Genomic DNA, 12589 nt, shown 5'->3' with positions numbered 1-12589 from the left:
TCAGTGACGCGCAGCAACACCCACTCTCACAGAGAGAGAGCGACAGACTGACGGAGGAAGAAGTTTCTGTGTCAGAGTGTAGGACCAAGAGCCAAGTTTGTCTGTCAAAAATGTTCATTCATGAATTTAAGGGGAATTCTCAGGTCCCAAGAGCCAAAATGTGAGTCTACTGTCATACACAGAATGATTCACCAAACCCAGGCAAGAATTTTATCGCAGTGATGGCGTGAGTCATGTAAGGAGTTCAAATCTTTTCAAATTTAGTCACAAAACACACAAACATTTTTGGAATGATGCTTGACTACTGAGAACCTAATAACACCATGTTTTACATCTTTAATCTAAAGGCTGCAAAGCTCGTCTGATATATTTGGATGATGAAACTGGACAATGTGACTTTTTCAAAATAAAAAACATTATTTACTGTATATTTTTGAAGTTATTATGAATTACTCAGTTTATGGAAGGCAACTATTCAACACTCCAAATCTGTGAGGCTGAAGGCGATTGTTATTGCACATGGATGGAAATGATTGCATGCTGTTTTCCATGAAATGAAAACTTGTGAAAATGTTAATTTACACAATTCTCACCTAACTCAAACAGAGTCATCCAGCCAAGAGATGTCTGACTTATCCTTATTTAGTTCATGCACACCGGAGCCATGAGGCAAATGAACGTCTCTCACCCAAAATGTACAGTGCCCTGCAATAATATTGGCACCCTTGGTAAATATGGCTGTGAAAAAACTGTCTTTATTGTTTAACCTTTTGATTTGTTCAAAAAAATTCACAAAAATGCTCTGCTTATATATATATAATATATATATATATATATATATATATATATATATAATTTTTTTTTTTTTAAATATAGGTGTGCAACAATTATCGGCACCCCTATGAATTCATATGAGAAAAATATATTTGAAGTATATTCCCTTTGATATTTTACATTTTTTAGTACACCTGGGTGACTAACAGGAAATTCAACCATAACTTCCTGTTTCACAGGGGTATAAATATGAGGTAACATATTTAGGTATAAATATTAGTTATTACTCATTAGCTGTGATGTGCAATCTGATATTGCGTTTCTATTTTGGTTACGTCTCTAAAATATAGACATCGTCTGTGATCTTATATTTATAGAGAAAACCCCCCAAAAAACAGGAAGAGTGAAACTGAGAGAACAGACAGGTTGAAATGTGATTATACTTAATTGCGATGACACTGTTGCATTCTTGTTTGTGTAACTCCAGAATGCACATTTAGGAGGACTTTCAGTAAGTACGTCCCTCAGCATGCAGTTGAAAAACTAAAAGGAAACGAAGATTAAAATGGCATCAGTATTTTATGTAATTTTCTTTCTTTTTTTTTTTTTTAAGATTCCATAATGATGTCCTTTAAAGGAAGAGTGGGGATTTAGGCATGCACTGTATCCACCTCATAGTTCCAGTACAAAACAAAAGAAGCAGCTATCACACACCAACATGTCGTCAGTGATTCACTGTAATTATGATTTTTCACTGAAATATTCCTTTAAGGATTCAGCAGGGTTAGTCAGTCATGAACACAATGGGTATCTGAGGGAGTGTGTGTGTGTGTGTTTGACCAGAAACACCCAAAATAACTCCTAATACATGTACCATTCTTCACAAAATGTCTCTTATTAAACACACAAACTCTTCTTGCATCAAAGGCTCCTCTTTTATAACATTGTTCAGGTTGACTTGGAAAATATGCTGCATTCTTGGCCAACAAAACCAAACTGCCTGATGAGGCAAACGTTACAAAGGGTGAATGCAGTGTCACTGAATACCATGGATGGTTCGAGACTCTACAAGCAGATACCAAAAATACCTTTGGTAAATCCATGTGGACTTTTACCGGATTGGAGGTCACAGTTGAGCACTCACAGTGCTCATAAATCACCAAATAGGTGAAATATGAGTGGGTTGGGTATGAATTATTTTCACAGCTGAGATTAGACAGTGGTGCAGATGGTAGAGTGGGAAGCCAGACAACCTCTGTGTATTTTTGCATATGTATATGCTTATTTCCATTTTTGCTAGAGTTGCTAAAGATGGTGAAACTTCGAATGAAGGTCAGCTGATTTAAAATCAAAATCAAAATCAAAATCAAAATCACAAGCTATAAAGCTGTTAAATCTGTTAAGGGCTGAGGTAGAAAGAAAAAAAAGAAGAAGACTGACAGAGGAAATGAGCTTAAGTACCTTGCAGTGACTGTATTCTGTTCAGTATTATAACTGCTTCGCGCATCAACACAGGCTTGCATCAGATTGGTTTTCCCCCTAATCCCTATGTACACTTGCCTATATCCACTTGCTTTCCAATAGCATTCTGGTGCAAAAACACATCCTTCAAAGAATGTTTGATCAGAATTTTCCACTTTGAAGGTGATGGATTGATCAGCACATTTGAAGCTACACTACAGCCCATTTATACAATTTTGCCTCGGGCAAGCTGTGTTGATAAATACTGATATATTCCTCAAGGGAAAAACAAGACTTATTTTACAGCATGTTGTCTTATAAACTATTTTTATTTGAATAAATATGTGCAAAGTTTCCTTAGACTAGTGGAAAATTATAGCAATATACTGCTACATAGTACGTAATTGTTTTTTTCATATTCAATTCAATTGATTTGTATAGCGCTTTTAAAAACAGTCACATTGTGACAGCTTTACAGAAATATATAAATTCCAGATATCTATTTTAAATTTACAAATTTAAAATATATATATACAAATTATATACAAATTGCAGTCCTAAGCCATCATAGTAAAACTGTTCATAGCAACTGTAGTCCAAAGCCATCTTCATGGTTTCTAAATGGTACCATCCACAGCAATCTGATCAATCTTTAGGCTGTCCATATGAGGCCATCCTCAGCAGCTGCGAGTGGTTTTGATGTTATGAGAACTCCAACTCCAAGTAGGGCATCAGGATGGATCAGGCAGGTCCAGAGAGCAGAAGGGGTCAGGATCAATGTTATCTCAGGAGTAGCATATGTAGCTCAACAGAGAGCGAGAGAGAAACAGATTATTAGGTGTGCTCATTGTCACGTAATGGTTAAGGACAAGGTACAATGTGTGCAGAGGGCAAACAGGGACTCCGGTAAGACTAGCTATGACAGCATAACTAAAATGTAGAGCCAGAAGGTAACAGACATGTGGGAGCCCTGAGACGTACTGTAAAGCAGGCAGCCAGCCACTCCACCATCAACAAACCTATGTGAATGTGTATGTGTGTTTGGGGGGGGGCACAGCATCCAAACATCTCAGTTCACCACAACGCTCTATGCCAGTGAACTCTCCAAATCTGCTCCTTTACCTAAGAAAAACCTATTCACAAAAGGGTTGACTAAACAAATATGTTTTCAGCCTAGAATTAAACACTGAGACTGTGTCTGAGTCCCGAAAACTAGTTGGAAGGTTGTTCCATAACTGTATCTCTTTGTAAGAGAAAGATCTTCCCCCTGCTGTAGCCTTCACTACTCGAGGTACCAACAAATAGCCTGCACCTTTTGATCGAAATAGGCATGGCAGATCACAAAAGACCAGAAGTTCACTCAGATACTGTGGCGCAAGACCATTTACTGCTTTATAGGTCAATAGTAGTATTTTATAATCAATGCGGGATTTCACTGGGAGCCAGTGCAGTGTGGATAAGATAGGGATGATGTGGTCATACTTTCTGGTTCTAGTAAGGACTCTTGCTGATGCATTCTGGACTAACTGGAGTTTGTTTATGCTCCTACTGGAACATCCAGACAGTAAGGCATTACAATAATCCAACCTACAGGTTACAAAAGCATGAACTAATTTTTCTGCCTCATGTAGTAACATAATATTGCTTATCTTAGCAGTATTTCTGAGATGAAAGAAAGCTATCCTAGTAATATTATCTACATACCAATTATACAGTGCCAGTGTATTACATACATGTATATGTATATAGTAATATATTTAATAATATGTGTACTTTGTGCCATTTTGTTCACCTTCTGTCAGTTTAAAACTCTAGTTTTTTTTTCAGATACAAATAAATGTCAGACCATGTGTCTGTGAGCCAATCTGTATCATTAAATTGCATCAGCATATTTTTAACATCTAACACTTTGTTTTCAATTTTATATTGCATCTTAAGTGTTATTGGTTTGCTGTTTTGTTTTCTGTTACAACCACAACTGAGCTTAATAGCATCACAAAACAGAAAGAGTATTTGGATAGAAATACTGGGCACTATGCGCAATAACTGCGTAATGCTTGTCAAATTTCACAGAGTGCCATTTATTATCACAAAGCTTCCAAGTAACACTTCATCCTAATACGAAAAATAATAAAGTCTGACTATAAAATCTAAATTTAATCATATCAAGATGCTCAACAGTAATAAACAAAACAAAAATGTTGTTGGTAAACACAAAGGATAATTCTCAATTAGTTTCTCAGTAGAACCAAATCTCTATATCAGTAACATTATAGACCAGGATATATTTTATGAACATAATCTAATGATTAAAATATTGGCTCATTATTCAAATGTGTACAGTGACAATCTGGATATTTATTGGAGCCATAGAGTATTTTTGTTTTTAATCCTTGAACTTTTCCCTGACAGAACACATTAGGGTCCAAGTTGACATTTTATAAGCATACTTGTTTTCAAGTAATTGGTTTGAATTAGTGACTAGTCAAGTAGAATAATACAGTGCCCTCCATGAATGTTGGCACCCTTGGTAAATATGAGGAAAGAAGGCTGTGAAAAATTGTCTTTATTGTTTAACCTTTTGATCTTTTGTTTAAAAAATTCACAAAAATACTCTGCTCCCATGACATCAAACAACTGAAAACACAGCACAGGTTTATATATACATATATATATACATATATATATATATATATATATATATATATATATATATATATATATATATATATATATATATATATGTCTTCGTGAGATATATGTGTGCAACATTTATAACATGTAAATGTAACATGTACATAGAAACAGAATGCAATGATTTGCAAATCTCATAACCCCATATGTTATTCACAATAGAACATAGAAAACATATCAAATGTTTAAACTGAGGAAATGTACCATTTTAAGAAAAAAATAAAGTAATTTTTAATTTGATGGACGCAACATGTCTCAAAAAAGTTGGGACAGGGCAATAAAAGGCTGGAAAAGTATGTGTTACTTATGTTAATGTGTTAATTGGTGTTGTATATTCCCATTGATATTTTAACTATTTTAGTACACCTGGGTGACAAGGAACAGGAAATTGTTCAACCGTGACTTCCTGTTTCACAGGGGTATAAATATGAGGTAACACATAGGCCAAATTCCCTTAGTCATTCATAACAATGGGTAAGACCAAGGAATATAATTGTGATGTGCGGCAAAAGGTTGTTGAGCTTCACAAAATGGGAAGTGGCTATAAGAAAATAGCAAAAGCATTGATAATGCTCATTTCTCTGTGATTTCCAACACTGAGCCTTGAGGGTCCTCGGACTCCACTTTTGGAACCATTGATATATAAAGTCTGATATATAAATGATTATAAGTATGAGTGTGTGAATGTGTTTGCCATTGAGGAGTGAATTATACTACCGTGTTCCTGTTCTGCGTTATAAATGTACCATTAAATCAAAGAAAAAGACAAAAACTGTGAACTTCAATTATGCGTACGGCAGTTAATCGTCAGTCGAAATTTCATAAGCATGACAGGCTTTATCAAAAGCCTAAGCAAGAACCCAAAATGATTTTACAGACCCTACTGTTCACATCTGCCGTCTTCTCCTGCTATCTTGATATACAGGTCAGGAGTTCACCAGGTGATGGCCATGTCTCACACAGGTGTGTTACAAAAAACTTTGTTCAGGCATCACTCCACCACTCACATGTGCTGCAAGAGCACTGAGTATTGTGGCATTCAGCATTACAGCCTGCATTCCTTCACCATCTTTAGTGGACGTGTTGACAGTGAAGGGAGAAAAGAATCACCTTCCTGAGCTCCAAAAACAAACTCACCCCTGTACAAGACAAAACGCCCAGGTGTGCTTAGGATATAAAGTGCATTATGTGGAGTCCTGAAGATGAAGTTCCAGTTCATAGAACGCAAGGATCTGATGACGTGTTGTGTTGAGGGCCAGTGAAACAGCACACTTGGAGTCAGTATCTTGAATTTGCAGTTGACTCTTGGAAGCAGAAATATTTCCTCCTGATAGCAGAAATATGGTGTTGGATAAAGTTTGTGTCTGGGCAATAACACTAAGTTAAACATTCTACTGTAAAAAAATATCTTCATAGAAAGAAATAATATGACAAATATAATGACAAATGGGCCATTACTTGCTCGATAATTAAGGAATGGAAATATTTAACATTGCACTAACATTCTGTTTTTATAGACTGAAATATGGTAAGTGCTTAAGTAAGCTCTTGAAAAAGAACTATGAGTTTATCATCATTGCCTAGCAACAAACACCTCTTAAAAACATTACGGATTTAGTAAGAAGGACAATGAAGAAATAAGGGATACAGGGATTATTTTTAAGGCATGTATCACATATCAAATCCACTATTCATCCACTCTGTCCTTTCTCACTGCCGACTCTAGAGTGCATGCACAGAGGAATTTGTTTGCTAGAATACACCATTTCTGGCCTTCCACTAACGTTTACTCTAACAAGGAGTCTTTCAAGCCTTGTGAAGTGGTGAAGGAGGAGGCGTCTCAGGCTTTACAGAGCCCTGTCTGTGTTTTCATAAAATCCTTATCCTTGGTGGCCCAAGATCATCAGCTAGCCTCCAAATATAGGGCTTTTATCATTATAATAAAAAATACAAACTTAACCTTTGTAAACAAATTCTCACCTAAAACCTGTCTGCATCTTTTCTGCCAATATGACTGGAGGATCTCATGGAGATGCATACATTGTAGAAGTCAAATGTCTTCTATAGCACGATGAAGGTTGAAGCATAGGATTTAATGAGGCAACACAGACACCCGTATAAATACTTGCATAAACACACGCTTCAAAGGTTTAGACGAACAGAGGCGTAGACTGTAAACACATTCAGGGAACCTCGCAGTGTTGATTATGCAACAGTGTCTCGTTTTAGACTGCTCACACTGGATGCCTTGATTTAAGGTCATTCATGATGTGGAGCTCTCCATGTGAGTGGTAAACAAACACCTAAAAGAGGTACATACAAGCTCTTAGCCTGAATTCTATCAAAAGCAGAAGGTTGTTTGGGAATAACCATACGGACACGGTGAGGTTTCTGACTGAGGTGAAAGGGCATGATGTTACCATGAATTATAAAGTAACACATCATATGAGGAATAAAACATTGAGTAACCCCCTGTTTGCTGAAAACATGAGCATGCATTGTGTTGATGCAGACAGGCTTTGACCGAATGAGCACTGTATTTAGGTGTAATTTTTTTTAGGGACTGGTTTAGGTTTCTGGGCTGTAGGAAGTTTTGAAGTGGAGCTTGCTGAACAAACATCCCTTATTGATCAAACACTAGCATCACAAAATAACCAACCCTCTTACCTGCTTTTAGCTGTCGTGTAAATGTGACACAGCAGGCATCCAGGAACTTCTTAGTTTTCTTTCAGGATAGTGCAAGATCTTGACCTAATAATTCATTCACTCATCTTCAGTAACTGCTTTATCTTGGTCAGGGTCGCCTATCCCAGGAACACCCTGGATGGAACACCAGTCCGTTGCAGGGCGTCATGCACACACATTCACATACTCATACTCATTCACACAAAGAGCCAGTTTAGTGTAGCCAATCAACCTACTGGTATGTTTTTGGGAGGTGGGAGGAAACCAGAGAATTCGGAAGAAACCCACACAGACCCGAGGACAACATATGAAATTCCACACAGACAGTAACATTATCTCAGGACACAACCAGGTCTACACACACACACACACACACACACACACACACACAGTTTTATTTGGCCATTTGTCTGAGCACACATTTTTAAACCCAGATGATTCATCTAACTCATTCCCAGTGTTAACCTGATGAAGACAGGCTTCCCTTCCTGAGTCTTAGTACTTCCCTTTCTCCTTCTAACTCCATGCTAAGATATTTACCCTTGCTGACTGGAAATTAAGACAGTAATGTCTGTAAAGCTGCTTTGAGACAATCTGGGGGTTGGGGGATCATTATTATGCTTCATCAGGTGGCCAAGCAGTTACAGACACCAATCATCATTAAAATGTGGCATCTGTCCTGTTACCCATTCTCAGACTCATCCATCTACTTAGCAAGCAGCTACAAAAAAACCGTGCCAAATCCCACATAGTAAAACTTTCTCATTGATGCATAAATCTGCCTTGACCAAAATTTCAGTTACAGACAAATCTGTCATAAAGATCTTACAGCCAGATTAAACATTATGCATATTATGTATGTTTTCCTGAATTCATTTGAAGTTATAGATGAGTTTTCCGTTTCAGTCACCATACTGCTGTGTTTTTTCTACATGATTATCGATGAGATCAAAATCACAAACTAATACATCACAAGAACTAAACTCAATTCATGGTCTGAGCTGGAATTTCTGTACACTGAATTTCCCAGCTCTTAGACACGTAATTCAGCTCACCAGTGTTAGAATGCAAACCCTGCTGCACATTTGATAAATTATACATCTGTGTGCTCATATGTATTGATAATTTTCTTTCCTAAACATTTTTTTCCCCCTGGCATTTTCTTAGTTTAGACTTCTAATAACTTGTCTTTGTCAGTCTCATGGATCTGTACTATTCTCTTGTATTCTACACTTTTGATTCTTTCTATTGTAATACTATAATGTTGTGTCAAGCAGAAGAGGACGGCTTCCTTGGAACTCTCGGTTACTTGGGGAGTTTATCCTTTCTGATGTTATCGTTGGCTGGCTCATTATATCATTATGTATTAAGCCTTGAGTTTGCGTATTGCTATTTTGTGACCACTGTTGTCGAAATCACTGTGTAAATGGAAATGGAAAGGACATTTGTTGAAAACTTTCAATAAACCCTTAAAATACCCAACTATAAAAAAAATGAATTGTTGCAGTCTAAAAATAAAGATCTAAGGATTAGACAGACATGCAAGGATGAGACCTTACCAATGCTGTTATTATGTAGTTTTAGTTTCCTGAACATTCCGTGCTATCCCTGCACCGCAGGACAGAATCTGAGACGCTTTATGTTGACTATGTTGGTAACACATAACCACAAATTCTTCCCTCTGAAAGCGTATTCCTAATCAAACATGTGCTACAGATGGCAGATACAGATTAGGTTAAAAACATTGCAACATTCCTTGAATTCATGTAATGGATCATATGCATCAGCTGCACCAACATGGAGGAATTTCATTAGCTATAAGGGACATTGTTACTTGAATCATTTTTGAAAAACAAACATGAACTTGAGAAATATATTATATAAAAAATACTAATAAATATGGCCGAAAGCAGCAATCATTGCGGTCCAAGCACCCCATTAGCAAGTAGCACCCCCAGTGGATAATTTGTATTAGGTTACATACTATACTAGAATATGATTTTATAGTAATCAAGTCATCTATAGAAATCCAATTCCATACTGGCCCTTCAATGTAGTGTACTGATTTGGACAAACAGTTCCTGAGAGATAGTTATTTGAATGTCATAGCACTAAGATACATGCACTAAAATTGGTAAATTACCACAAAGTCATGTACTATATATATATATATATATATATATATATATATATATATATATATATATATATATATATATATATAAATTTAGTCTCAGCACGCAAAAGTTTTATAGAGATCTGATCTGATTTCCTGTTTTGGAGCCTTTGTTTGGTTTGAAGCATGTAATAAGGAGGTACAGAAATACTGTGATGCTTGGCTTACGGCAAGCATTTTAGGGAAGCAAAATAATAAGAAGAAGAAGTAGGGAAAAAACAATAGGTCCCACTATATACATGACCACACAATCCACCTAATTTGTTTTATGTGAGCTGCATACTGATGCCATTATGGGGTGCCAATATGGACCTGGTATAATAATTTTTGGTAAAGTCTGCTATTTGTACCAAGCTTATTCAGCCCTTTACTATATACTCACCACCCACTTTATTAGGAACCCTTGCTCAATTATGCAATTATCCAATCAGCCAATTATATGGCAGCAGCACAATGCATAAATTCATATAGTTTCAGGTCAAGAGCTTCAGTTAATATTCACATCAAACATCATAATGGGGGAAAAGGTGATCTCGGTGACTTTGACGATGGCATGGCTGTTGGTGCCAGACAAGTAGAATTTCATAAACTGCAGATCTCCTGGGAGTTCACACAGAATGGTTAAAAAAACAAACAAAAAAAACAGCCAGTGAGTGGAAATTCTTTGAGGAGAGGTTAGAGGAGAATGTCTTGACTGGTTCAATCTGACTGCAAGCGCATATGGTAACTTAAATAACCACTCTTTACCATGTTGAGCAGTAAAAACCGTGATGAGCAGTAAAAAATCTCAGAATGCACAACATTAACCTTGAGGTGGGTAGGCTAGTGGATGACCAATCGATCAGCCCAGCTAATTAATTAGTCCGATATCAAGCATTTTATGATAATCGGCATCGGCTGGTCAGCCTGCAAACATGGCCGGTTGCTAAAAGTGCTTGAATTCCTTTTTTGTTTGCCCCGGAAATTACGTACTGCCTTCAAAGGCAATGAAACACCTCATAGAAAGCACTGGTATTAGAGTTCCCAAAGAACAAATGGTAAGGTTGAATTCCTAGCAATCAAAGAGTTAAATATTTATAAGATAAGCAAAGTTTACTCTACCCTCTGTATAATTTGTTTGATTTCTTTCATTAAGTGAGAAAACATTATTCTAAGTTAATTAACCAAACAAAAATGCATGTTCTGCATGTGCAATAATCACGTCGCAAAGGCTGCTATAGTCAGGTTGGTCAGTAAAGTTATGCTAAAAAAAACTTTCAGTTTCATAGGTGACAAAATCTAGCACTGTTTGCAACATTCATAACTAATCTCAAAGAGAAAACCTTAAGTCTATTTAGACCAAATTGAAATGCAACTGAATTTAATCTAATTGAATAAGTTCCTGGTATTGCACTCACTGTATATGGGCTCTTCACATTCGCTCACATGTCCATGTGCTCTAAAAAGCTGACTATTATCATTGAATTTGTCCTTGAGGTGCTTGAGGGATGTTTAGTGCAACAGAAATGTTCAAAAGTTAAGTAAAATGTATTGTACTATGTAATGTTTTATGGTATCTGGGGGGTGGGGGGGAAGTGGTAGGTACTGTATGGATACAGCATCATCGCCATCGACCTCCCTTCTCTGTAAATATCAGCATCGGCCACTGAAAAACCCATATTAGTCGACCACTAGCTACAGCAGCTGAAAACGATATCAGATTCCACTCCTGTCAGCCAAGAACAGGAATCTGAGGAAACAGTGGGCATAGGCTCACCGAAACTGGACAGTTGAAGATAAGAAAAAACAGCCATTTCTGAAATACTCACAGCAGCCCGTCTGGCTAGAACAATCATGCAATGGTCAACGTGATTGAGATCACTTTTTCCCCTATTCTGATGTTTGATGTGAACAATGACTGAAGCTCTTGACCTGTATCTGGATGACTGTATACATTGTGCTGCTGCCACATGATTGGCTGACTGGATAATTGCATGATTAAGTGTATCTGTTCATTGTGTTTTGGTCACCACTGGTACCAATGACTTTAAGCTAGTAAATTTCCCAGTTGTGGTACATGGAAAGCAAAGGAGGACTAAATTCAGCTTAGATTTTCTGCAATTATACTATATGGTTTGGACCAATCCCTTTACTCACCCTTTTTTTTTCGGGGAATTCCCATAAATCAAACAGACTCTTTGTCCATTAAAAAACTCACTGGAACATTTTCACAGCTAGACCAGCCCGTACATTTTCATGAATTTCAGAGTATGTACTTTCCAATTAAAATGGTTAAAACAGAAGAGACAGGGCTATTTTTGGGAATCCTGTTTGAATTAGTATCTTTCAAGCATTTGAGTCTTTAAATATGTTATTACACAACAATTCATGGATGCAGAACTGCAGTCCTTAAAATGTTGAGGTTATGAGATTATAGACATTCATAGGTAGAAGAACAATGTTGCAAATGTTTTGACAGTGTGGTCTTGCTTTGAATGCTGAAGAAATGACAAAGGGATGGGATGGGTCTCTCATGGGTTGCACAGCATGGCATCTACCACCCCATCTCTAACCAAATCGCAACTCTGAGATCACATTTCTGTAATTCAAACAGACTTTCTGTCATATCTTTATCTATATCCTTTCTACTGTATGTCTGAAAATCCAGACGTGACAGTACCATTATTTAATGGGAGCCACAGAAAAGAGAAAAGGATTTGCCATATCAGCATATCAGTACTATAGTGTTCTGAGAAAGCAGGTTGAATGCATCAGGAAATAGCTGCTTGCTATGTTTTATTAGACAAATCCTCCAAAGTG

This window comes from Ictalurus furcatus, chromosome 28, assembly GCF_023375685.1.
Source record: "Ictalurus furcatus strain D&B chromosome 28, Billie_1.0, whole genome shotgun sequence".
NCBI lineage: Eukaryota > Metazoa > Chordata > Actinopteri > Siluriformes > Ictaluridae > Ictalurus > Ictalurus furcatus.
The sequence above is the reverse complement of the archived record's forward strand: the minus strand, read 5'-3'. Positions refer to the sequence as shown.